The sequence below is a fragment of the Ambystoma mexicanum genome, chromosome 4q (assembly GCF_040938575.1).
Source record: "Ambystoma mexicanum isolate Mex_15411 chromosome 4q, UKY_AmexF1_1, whole genome shotgun sequence".
Classification (NCBI taxonomy): domain Eukaryota; kingdom Metazoa; phylum Chordata; class Amphibia; order Caudata; family Ambystomatidae; genus Ambystoma; species Ambystoma mexicanum.
Window position 1 is genome coordinate 179,675,865 of NC_090928.1, and position 12,759 is coordinate 179,688,623.

Below are 12,759 nucleotides of genomic sequence, written 5' to 3' on the forward strand. Positions count from 1 at the left end.
CATCAAACTACCCATCATCCTAATAAAACACAGCTAGCTAGCACATACCGGCTAGCTTAGGCGTCTCCTCGGGCCTAACGCAGCCAGAACTCAGTCTGGATGTCCACCCTCTAGACTGAACACACATTCAACTGATCTCCTCAGCACCACACCTACCGATAAGAAGCAGCTATCATGCAACTACCACACCAGCTGCACACATACCTGGAGCACCCAAGCACTTTACGACTGTCTCTCTCTCAACTGACTTGATCTGCGGTTCCTGAGGGCGTTCAACCTACCAGCACTTTGAGATCATACCAATGATACATAAGGCGCTATACAAATGCCAAATAACATAACATTTGTATGCAAAGCATATTGACAGATGAGCATTGAGTGCAATAGATCATCATGTAGATTTTGCAATATATTTGAATTTTGGAGTGTATTTTTCTTTCTCATGTTCCTCACAGAACGTTTTTGTATTTTGAAATAATTTCCTTTTGCAATATGTTTTTCATCTGTACCTCTGACCTACATGGTCCGAATGGTGGCCCTCTTGCATGTTGGGTGCAGTCGATCATCTTGCATGTTTTGCTGAATGTTTTTCAATTTGCTTTGTCCTCCGACCCTATTGCGCATGGATAGTGGCCCTACTGTATATTTAGTATGGTCGATCATCTTGTGTGTTTTGCAGAATATTTTTCATTTTGTGGAATGTTTTTCATTTCATGTTGTTCCACCATGCCTTTTTCTCATATCTGGAAGCTGTGGCTATGGAAGCCATAATCAGGAGATTAACATCTTATTGTTTTTCACAACATTTGCTTTATTGAAGTACCAAAACCCTGCACTGTCCCTACAGTTAAAGTTCCAATGCTAAAGGAAAAAATAAAGAGTTCAAAAGGGTTATTGTTAGGATATTTCACAAAAGAAAGTCTGTCTGCCATCTAGACCCCTGTCCTAGCCTGACCTCTGGCCTTACCACTATAAAGGAAAAGAAAGAACCTAACTCAAACAGAAATATACCATAAGTGTCTTCTCACCAAATGATAGAAGAGTGGCTGGTTTCTGCCCCCCACTGAACGAGTCCATGTAGTAGAAGGGGCTTCTCGCCAAAGGTTCAGTTTAGGCCAAGTCACTTGCAAATGTCTCTGGGTTTATCGCCCGGTTCACAGTTCCAAATGAAGTATCAACAAAATGTGTTTAGGGCTTTCCACTCAGTATCCAATTCGAATCAAGCCTAAACAGAAGTGCTGTCTTAATTCATAAGTGTTTATAGGGCTCTTAGCATGTAGCACAGTTAAATTCAAGTGATTCACAAAAGTTCTCTTTTTCTCCATTGATAGCTGGGGCCTCTTTGCTCCTATTCGGAAACCACTCTGGGCCCTACTGTCTCTCACCCGACCCTGGAGTCTCAGCTTGCCTCTCCCGGCTTTGCAAAGCAACCCTGTACCTCTTCTCTCTGTGCTGTGCTCTGTGGGGCAAGCACTCGTTGTGGCTGTCCTTCTGCTCCTTTCTAGTGGTTCCAAATCTATAGGAGCCATGGCTCCTCTCCAACTGCGGTTTGGCAAGTTCTCCATTGTTGTCTATGGGTTGTGCTTGGTCGCTGATGGAGCATTGCTTGCTGTGGAAGAGCCGCTGTAACCAGGCTTCTCTGGTCCTGCTCTTGGCAAGGGAACCAAGCACTCTGTGGTCTCCTCCACACTTTCACTCTCCACGCCCGGCATGTGGGCTCTGCTGCATACCACAACTCCCCGTAGGAGGTCTCTTGGTCTGTCTTGATGCGGGAGCTCACTCGCGCCACAGGCTTCTCTCTCTTTCTTCCAGCGTGGTTGGGTCTCTTTTCTTCCGTGCAGTGAGGGGTTGGGATGTCTTCCCATTCTCCACCCAACACACATAAAATGGCACCTGAAGGGCTCACAAACCATGGCAGCTGCTGTTTTACCTCATTCATCTAGGAATAAAGACGCCAACACCAGGATGATGTCCCAGACCTCTCCTTTACTCATCCACTCGCTTTCCTTCCCTTTCTCATTCTGCCCTTCCTTTTCTTCTCCCCTTCCTTCCCACATGTTCTCTCCCTGCACAAGTGGATCTGCCTTAAAGCTGCAGTGTCCACTGACTTATGACATCACGCCCGCACAAATGTCCTTGGGTTGGCTTCAACATTCTTCCACCAGTCGCTGTGGCTACCTGATGATTCTCTGAGGACAGCTTCTGGCATTGTTGGTTATTCCTGTCTTCAGATCCTGTCACTGTTCCTGCAGCCTCCTCCTCTCTGTGACCGCAGGTGTGCATGGGTCATCTGGTGGCTCTTCTAGTTCCATCTCCTGTTCCTTCGCTGTTGTCTCTTCATCACTGTTCTTGAGTAGGCGTTTGAAATATGATGAATTTCTCTTTCATTCTTGATCCGCGCTTTTTGCCAACACCATGGACCCTTTCATTGCTACTATGTTGAACGGGTTTGGTGTGTATCAGGACTCTCAAGTCACAGGTGTGAGTGGGCCCTGCAGGGTGAAATGAAATTGAAGCTAATAGTAGAGGTGGTAATTATCAGAGGTGTAAACTTGGGGTGCATAACTTATAGAGAATGCCTCCGCACAGGGCATTGAAAATAGTATCAAAGCTGTGGACCCAGGCTAAGAAAGCATGCAGTGAGGGTAGCACACCCTTTGTCTAGCGTATCTGCTAGTTTTGATGTTTGAATGAAAGGTAGAAATGTCTTTACTAGAATTGTAGTTCAATATAAGAAAAACACCAAACAAAGTTCGAGGCAAAAACCACACTGTATTTACATTAAACCAGTATGACCATTTAGTGCTGGCCTATGCCAATGTGCTTAAGTGCCTATGCATTTTGGACCTCTTGTCCTTCGTCAGGGCAACTAGCTGGTGTGGTTGGTGCAAGTAGCGTGTCTAATGCCTCCAAGAATATCTGACTTTCAACAATATTCTTTAAAGCGGGGAGCACACTCCAAAAAGAGCTATAAATATTGGTAGGGCTCGGAGGTCCAGGAGGTCTTAGTACTGAAATAGCTGCTCAGGTTCCTGCTGCTGCGAGGGAGTATCAGAGTCTGCCTGTCTCTGTACTTGTTGTTTCATGAGCACCTGCTCTCCTAGTAGGAATTCCTTTGGCCTTGCTCCTCTTCTGTGATCTGCTACCTCTTTAGTGTGGTGTTTCTTTTCGGCATTTCTTCTCTTTATTTCAGTGTCTCTATTGCTGCAACCTTTTGGTATGGTGACCATCCTGGTGTTCACTTGGTAGGCCATCATGAGCTCTGATGGTGATTTACCAGTGGTCTCGTGTGGCATGTTCCTGTAGTCTCTTAGCATTCTACAAAGTGCCTGATGGGGGGACGTACCTTCAATTTATGCTCTTTGAATGGTTTTCTTTATCAAGGAAATAAACCTTACGGCCATCCCATTGGTTTGGGGCCATCTTGGTGTTATTTTCTGGTGACTAAACCCCATGTGCTTGGCAAACATTGTGAATTAATGGACATTTAAAGGGGGCCTGTTATCTGACTTGATGGTGTGCAGGATTCCCCATTCTCTGAGCACTTCATCAATGAATCCTGCCTCCTGTGGATGCACCGTTGTTGCTGTTCATTTAGCAATGGGAAATCGAGAGAATTCATCTATGAAGATAAGTAGGTGTTCTCCAGTGTCCACTGGTCCGTAAAAGTCTACGGCCACTCTGTCCCATGGCCTCTCTGAGATTTGGGTATGTTCTACTGGCAGGGGAAGGTCAGCCTTGGTTGTACACTGACAGAGTAGGCAATGACGTATCATATTCTCCACAAGTGTGTCCAGGTATGGGAACTACACATAGCAGCGTAGTTGTTTTTTTGTGTTGTCGGCGCCACTGTGGCCCTCATGTGCTGTGTGTACGACCGTCGTTCTCAGTGTTGGAGGTATCACTAGTTGGCACCCTCTGAGTAAGACTGAGTGGTTCATCAGAGCAAGGTCACTGTGTATTTTTGTCTGTCTGTGTATCTCTGCTTGGTTTGCATTCAGTTGTATTTGGAATTGTATGCAGTAGTCTACATTTGTTTCTGTTTGTGAACTGGATGGCTATGGCTATAGACAGATCTTTTGCTGACTCTTGGGCGACCATCTCTAGCCTTAGAGCAGGTAGTAGTGCATTGGCCGTGACATAGTTAATATATTCGACATCACCCTTCCTGGTTGTTTGGTCCCCCTCTGGATACCGTGAGATGTAATCTGCTGGGTTCTGGTCCCCCCGGTCTGTGGAGGATGTTGTAGTTGTAGTCTTGTAGTTGGATTCACCACCTTTCAATTCTGGGTGGCATTTTGGTTCATTGGTTTCCGAATAGGGATACTAGGGCTTGATGGTCTGTGACCAGTGTGAAAGTCTTCCCGATTACGAAGTTGTGGAAATGTTCACATTCTCAGACTGCAGCAAGGCTTTCCTTCTCAGCCTGGGAGTATGTTCTTTCTGTGGGTGAGCGAGCCTTGCTGGCATGTGCCACAATGTGTTTTGGTTGAGAGGATTTGCCTTTTGCTTGTGCCAAAATGGCCCGCAACCCCACAGGGCTCGCATCTACGTTGATCTCTATGTGCCAGGTAGGATAAAAATAGGCTAGCCATTTAGCTTCGACCAACCCATTCTTGATGTTATTGAATGCCTCTTGGCACTCCTCTGTCCATCGGAAGGCAGTGTCTTTTTGTAGGAGATGCCGTAGTAGTTTGGTTTGCAAGGCATAGTGCCGGAGGTATCGGGCACAGTAGCCTGCCATGCCAAGGAACAAATGCACATCCGCAACTTGTGTGGGGGCTTCTCGGTTTGAAATGGTGCTGATCATGTCGGGATCTGGGGTCATCCCTGCATCAGAGAAAATGTTCTGGAAACATTTTCATTTTCTATTGTTGATGTTACATTTAGCCAAATTGAGCATTAGTCCTGCAGCTTGTAGTGTAGCACATGTCTCCATCAATGCTTGGTGGTGTCCACCTTGAGATGTGCCATAGACTAAAATGTCATCACTCTAGTTAAGTGCCGATCTGATGGGGAGGATGACTTGGCAGAGAGCTTCTTGAAACATTTCTGTGGCGGAAGAGATGCCGATGTTTAACTGCTTATATCTTAGCAGCCCTTTGTGTTTTGAGAATGCAGTAATGACTCGGGATTCAGGGTGTAGTTCCAATTGATGATGCCCTGATTGAGGTCGAGTTTTGAGAATGTGGTGGCATGATTTAGTTGGATAATCATGTCCTCGATACCGGGACTGGGATGATGTTCCTGTTGGATGGCAGTATTTGCAACCCTCATGTCAATACACAGTCTGATTTTAACCCCTTCTTTGGGAACTTCCAACAATGGAGAGACCCATGGTGGAGGGTCAGTGGCATGTTCAATGATGTTATTCTGTAGCAGTTGATTTAGCTCCTGCGACACTGCCTCCTGAAGGTGGAATCCCACTCTCCGGAGGTGCTGGGGAACAGGTTATACAGAGTCATCAATGTGTAGTTTGATGACCATGCCTTTGAGCTTCCCTAGTCCACTGAATAATTTGGGAAATTTGTTTTGGAAGGGTTCTTTAGACAGCATGGTTGTGGTCATCCTGCAGGTGGAGTCCCTGTGACTCTGTGGGCTTGAGTTGGACTGTACAACATCACTATTTTGATAGTGAATGTCAATGTGTCCCAGCTGTTTAACAGTCTTGTAGCTGAGCAGACAGCAACCTTTTGTGGGGATGTAAACTACGTGAATTATAGCATTGGTCGAGGGATGTTTGTACACCAGTGTATGTTGAAACTGTCCAATTTAATGTAGTGGTTGGGTGGTGCCCCATTGAAAAATTCTCACTGCTGACTTGGACATGGTTTGTTTTTCAGTCATTTGCATTAACTCCTGTTCCCCCATGATGTTTACAGTTGCTCCTGTGTCTATTAAGAAACAATTATTTTTGTCCCACATGTTGATGAGCACTCTTGGTGCCTCTTCTGCCTCCTGATTATCATGATTAGATTTATGTATTCATGCAGATATTCGTGGTCCAATTTAGGTGTGTGAGTGTAGTAATGTTATATCGGACGTTCAGCGTAGTTCTGATATGTGAATGGTGGGTCGTCATACTCATCCCCAGTTGGGAGCTATAGGTTGGATCGGTCATCTCCTTGGTCGGGTTCTTTATCCGGTATCTCTTCAACCACCCTTACGTATCTTTGTGGGCCGGGTGCATATCCCAATTCTATCCTGCCTCGGTTTTGCAACAGTGGATAGCCTCTACTTCATTGTCTCCAGGTGGACATGGGGCTTATTCTCGGCATTGGGAAAGGTCTTCCTTCCCAAAAATAGTCTTTGGGTCCTGTTTGGTTGTCGGTTAGGTGGTCGACTTTTGAGTTGCATGTGGTGTCCTGGCTTTCGTGCCTTTAATGCAGCTATTGCTTTACCTTTGTTTGTTTCCTTGATCAGAGTGCTTTCTATGGATGCCGCATGTGCATCAACTCTCTTGTAAATTCTCACCATCTCTATGACTTCATCTCTGGGATGGGGGTTTTTGAGTAATTGTTTTCTGAAATTGGAAGAGATACATCCTTCAATTACTCTGAGCCTGATGGCTTCATCGCCAGAGAATTGGGAGAATTGGCAATGCACCAGTTTCTGACGTAGACGCGGTATGGACTGGTCAATGGACTCTTGAGCCTGTTGTGTGCATTGATTGAAAACATAGCGTTCATAGTCCCTGTTGGGCCATATGATGAGTTTTTTTATGGTGTCAGTCAGTGCTACATACGTGTTTCTCTCCCCCGTGAGGATCGTTTTTATAATGCCCTTAATTTCTTTACCAGCTAGGTTGGTGAACACTTCAGATAGTGCAGGCGACTTGTCCTCTCCACTGCTTTAAACAAATCTTCAAAGTCTTCCACCCACTCCAGCCATCATGGGCTTTTGCTGCTGTGGGGCATTACAGAGAAACAGAGCGGTCTTCAGAGGAATGCCGCTCCTGGACGTGGAAGATATGGTGGCCTGTTGCACCTCTGTGTCCTGTGCCGCTTGTTCCATTGCAGAAGGTTCAGGTGAGGGTTGGGTTTCTCACCACATGTACTGAGTACGCCTATTACTTCTGGGGGACATGTGAGCGGGGCACTCTGATGTGGTGCAGCCCGTGGCAATGTCAATGTGCTATCAGCCTGCAGTCCACGTGGCTCTGATTGGGTACCAGATTGAACTATCCACATGAGCAAATGACAACCACTTGGATTTGTTTTACATTATTGACTTATAGTTCCTCCCTTTGGGGACATATTCTTTGTGTTTCAGTGTTGTATCATTCTTTCCTTATGTATGGAATACTTTCACGTTTGTATACTTTACTTGTCGTGTTATGCCTAGTGGGCTGTCTTTGCCGCCCGCGTGCGAAGTGGGATAAATGGCAGGAAATGGCAGAGCGGAGTAGCTCACGTCGGCTGTCAAAGGGGGCTGCAGGATTTCTGGTGAGGAGGCACAGACAGAATCGCCTGTTGTGAAAACGGCAGGTACTGCAGCATCTTGTCACAGCCCGGAGAGAGCCTGGCTGGATCACCTGGGATGTCTTTGTTCGGCCGTCTGTCACAGATCGAAGCAGCCTGGCGGGATCACTGGCAGGGTGTAGCAGGCAGGATCACCTTGGTCTTGTATGGGCAACGGGATCGCCGCCAAAGCAGCAACATGGCGGGATTGCCCGTGTGGGCGAGCTGTCCATTGACGTGCGGCGAAAGATGTCCCTGGAGCTCCGGATGCAGGCCTGTCGGTATGGACATCAGTGGCACTGACGGGATGAATCTAGCGGGATCGCTAGTGCAAAGTAGGTAGCAGTGGGTCTATATGTGGCCTCATCGCCAGTTGTTTTACCTCTTTCATCTAGGAATAAAGACACCAACAACAGGATGATGTCTCGGACCTCTCCTTTATTCATCCACTTGTTTTCCTTCCCTTTCTTATACTGCCCTTCCTTTCCACATGTTCTCTCCCTGTACACGTGTGTCTGCCTTAAAGATGCAGTGTCCATCGACCTATGACAGCTGCCTGTACAACAAGAGGTAAGTCGTTACATACACTAACTCCCATTTAAAACACTTGAATAAGTGACAGCTGGGAGGATGGTACTTATCCCTATTTAGGGATGGCCCGTCCACAAAGGGGGCGGGGTGTCAGCCTCAGTGGGATTCCACTTGCCCTGTCCCATAGGGGTGTTAAGCTGAGTGGGCTCACCTCCCTAGTCCCAAAGGGTGTGGCTCCCCCTCAGGGAGGGGCAACACATTTCCTGGATTTGTCACATAGCCCTACTGCGTGTTTGGTGCAGCATATCCTCTTGTGCATATGGCAGATATCTTTAATTCTGTGGGATATTTTTAACACTGCTGCACATATCCTGTGGCTCTTCTGCATGTTTGGTGCGTCCGATCATTGTGTGTTTAACAGAATAGTTTTTCTTGGTGGGAGGTTTTTCATTTCGTTTGTCCCTCTAACCCTTCTGCGCACTTACAGTGTCCCTATTGAGTGTTGGTTGCTGCAGATCATTGTGTGCATTTTGCAATATATTTTCAGTTTGCAGAATATCTTTTGGGTAGTTTTGCCCCTCTGATCCTACTGTTAATGACAGGGTTGGGGTATGTATATGTTTTTGTGTCTACAGATGTTTGATATGCATGTCTACATCTTCCTTCTCGAGCTCTCCGCTCATCCACCTCCAAATCCCTGAGGGTCAGACGCTTCTCCAAGCAGAGAGTTGGAGGCAGATCTCTCTCCTTGGCTGGGGTCTCCCTCTGGAACAGCCTTCTTGTCTCTCTCAAACTTGAGCAGAACCACCTCTGGTTCCGGAAGCAGCTCAAAACCTTCCTTTTCACTTCTGCTTTCTCTTTTCCTCTCCCCTGCTGATGCACCAGAGTGCTCTGCGCACTGGTCATCTGGATACCCTCTGAAGACGGGCCCAAGCTCCTGCATGTCCAGTTGCTCTTGCACTGCCTCTGAGCTACCTCAGCACTTAAGGGTGTGTACCTGCAACCCTACAGTCCCTTCTCTCTGCACTTATTAGCCACCCGATCCCGCTGGCTGCACTTATTGAGTTACCTGCACTTCTGCCTTCACCTCCCCCCCTGGCACTTCTCCCCTCCCTCTTCCCTGCACTTGCGCGATCTGAATGATGCAAGGCCTAGTAAGATAGTTATTTTGTCCCCCCTTTGTTTCTCCCTCCTTGTTTTGTCGCGCCTAGGAACACTTGTGTACAGATGCGTTACAAATGCCATATCACATCATATCATGTACAGAAATATCAAAACATTCTTTTTAGCTGAAAACGTGTATACCTCGCTTTCGACTAATCCAGTTTTCGTCTACAACTTCGGAAAAAGGCTACCGGTCTGAAAAATATCTTGAACATTGAAGTTGATAACTCAGAGATATGACTGATGGAAATATCACTGTTAAGGTTCTTTGCGAATTGCAATGCAAAAAAACCTGTTTTAGCAATCATTTTCAGAAAAAATAAAACTTCACTTCATTTGCCATGAGTGGTGATTTTTCATGAGTGAGAACTGAATTTGCAGAGGAAAACATCCTTGCATTTTCCTAAATAAAGTGCGAAGTAATCTTTACTGCGCGGTCACAACCGTGGATATAAATGCTATCCAGCTTCACTGCATGCTCGAATATTCTCAATGGGCGTTGCCTCCTAGAGAAAGTTGCACTTTTGCAAATAAACTAGTAGCTAAAATATTTATTAATGGGGACAGGGAAAAATGTAAGCTTATTCACAGAAATTTATGTGATCAAGCAGAAGCACACATGTTTGATCGCAAATGGTTCGGGTAACATTGTAAAAGGAGTTCAATAACCGCGTCATGACCGGAATTCAATTAGTTGACTCACGATAGACAGGGGTATAATTATAACCCTGGAACACGGAGGTCACGTGGTAAACCTGACACAAATTATGAATCATTCTGGCTAGAAGTGACGCCAAAACGATTATGCGAGCGGCTGATGGGCGGGACAACTGCAGAAGTCCAAAAACAATGACCCTCTTCATGTGGGGTTTTACTGATGACTGAGGCAGACAGATGTAAAATGACACATCCGTCAATGAAGCACTTGTTACCAGCTCCAGAGAAATGAAGAGAAAATCCTCAGGGCGTTTACACAGTTTGTTAAACATACATAGGGGTGTGCGTGCGCATACGAAGGCTACAGGCTGTGTCTGGAACAAATAAAAGGCCTGTGCTTTTGGGTCTAGTACTAGGGTCGCCCTGGGAAGTAATGTTTAAGGAGGCTTTCTAATTGTGGGATACATAATGCCCGATATCCAGGCTATATTGAAGTGTGCTGGGGTGTACTAGTTATAGTCGAGTTAAAAACATACTAGTGATGACTACATATGAGGGAACCCTGTGGATGCCACTGCATCTTGTTCCAGAGAAGGTATTAATCGTGCTAGCAAGGCCACAGTAGCCCTCATGGCTATGCCACGGCAGTCATCCCTTTTTACAGCTCTACTGCTCTCAGTTTCTGGAGCTCTTCTCTTCCCTGCTGAGCATCCCTTGGGTCTTATTCTGTCGGCCATCTTGTTTTACTGCCGTTGCTCTCCTCTCTTCAACCCCAGAACTTGTCATTCCCTTCCCCTCCACCAAAGTGTGTCTTTGTTTAGGCCACCGCTCTGCAGCTCTGTCCCTGCATTTCTTTTTATTTACCTCCCCAGTTGTGGCGTTGCCCCGTGAGGGGATACGCACGCGGCGGCGTGACGTTGCACGTCGCCGCGTGCGCCTTAAATAAACGGGGCGTTCCCGGCCGCGTTAGAGCGACCGGGGAGCCCGAAGCACACAGACGTGTCCGTGTGGAGTCTGTGGGTGGAGGGGCTCGCGGGCACGCATTGGGGGCACCCAGAGACCCCCAACAGTGGCGACGAGTGTCGGATGCCCGGGCCCGGCGGTGAGCGCGATCCCGGACAATTTTTTCTTCAACGAAGGAAACATCCGCGGATGTTTCGCATCACGCTGAGGCCGCGGACCACACGCGGCTGGCGGCCATCTTGCGCACGAGGTGGAGGATCTTCCGAAAGCTCCGGTTTGGAGTAGGAAGGCCATCCAAGCCTAATTTTTGGATTTACTGACTGCGGGCAGTACAACCCGCAGGCCCATGCCAGAATTTTGATATTTTGGCCATTTTTCAGACGATGACGTCGTGCTGTAGCTGGAAGATGGACTGAGGTGGCTGGGCCTTCTCAGCCCATTCCTTTTCAAAGCTCAATTTTTGGGAACATTTATCCACGGATCCTCTTCAGGACCCTCTTCAACCCCCTCATCATCATCACGTGGGGGATGACGCTCCCGCTTCTGCGGCCCACGTGGACACAAGGCGCCTCGAGGTACTCTCCTTTAACCCTTTCATCATCACGTGGGTGGTGGCAGTGTGGGGAGAAGTGCAAGTTGCGGCCCTCAGGATTGGAACGAGGGTGCCTGTGCGCTTGCGCCTATGAGTGATCCCGGTGCCCTGGAGGGTGCGACTGCCACGGCCTCGGAAGATTCGCAGGATGAAGGCCTAGCAGACCTGTTTCAGCAGGACCCCCCACAGCTAACCCCGCGTCCTACGACGTCTGGACTGCCTGCGCGCCCGGTTGGTGCCGCTCCCCCTCCGATTCAACCACCACCCCTGGCCATGGCCCAAGCCAGGGCGCAAGCGGCCCTACAGCCTATTCCGGAGTTTGATGCTACGGGCCCCCCATCCAGCCTGGGGCCCCGATGGAGGAGATGGATCGGACGGCTAGACATGTACTTTCGGGCCGCCCAGGTCACGGACAATGACAGCAGGGTGGCCACGATGCTGTATTCCGCAGGAGCGACCGTGCAGGAGATCTTTGAATCATTAACTCCAACGGATAACTCCTATGATCAAGCCAAAGCCGCCCTCCTTGCGCATTTCATCCCCCTTGCCAACGTGGACTTCGAAAGGTTCGTCATGCTGTCGGCCAAACAGAAGGAGGATGAGACGTTTGACACCTTCTATGGCCGCCTGCGCCGCCTGTCACAAGGGTGTGCGTGGGGGGATGCGGAGGACATGATAAGGACCATGCTGATCCAGGCATGCTCATCTGGCAAGCTGAGGCGACAAGTCCTAAGAGAGCCCGGACTCACTCTGCCCAGAATCCTGGAGCTCGGGAGGTGCCATGAGGTGGCGGAGGCTCGTGCCAACAAGATGGAGGCCGGATCCCGCGCGGCGAGACCGGAGGAGGTGTGCGCTGTCTGGCGGGGCGGCAGAGGGGTGCGAAAACCCCGTGTACCTCCCAGAGACAGAGCGGGGAAGCCGGTGGAGTCGTGCCAGAAGTGCGGCTATGACCTCCCCCACTCATCGGAGTGCATGGCAAAAGGAAAGATCTGTGGACGCTGTGGGGTGCCTGACCACTTCTCGAGGGTGTGCAGGGCGACCCTGCCTGTACTTATTCCGAGAGGACAGCCACGTCTATGGGCCCCGCGGCAATACCGCCCGCCGAATGTAGCTCAGGTGGAACAAGCGGAACCCGAGGAGGCGCTGGCGGAAGAAGTGGAGGAGGAGGATGAGGAGAACATCTTCTTCGTCTCCAGCATGGAGGTCCTCAAGGGGAGGAGCAGAAGACAGCCGAGATGTGTCGTAGAGGTAAACTGCTCGCCGGTCCCGGTGTTAGTCGACACGGGGGCCTCTGTCAATGTAATGGCGAGAGGACACTATGCTGCGCTCAACCCACCCCCGAGGCTGGCGACGCCAAGAGCCCGCATCTTCGCATTTGGTGGGCGTGAGCCC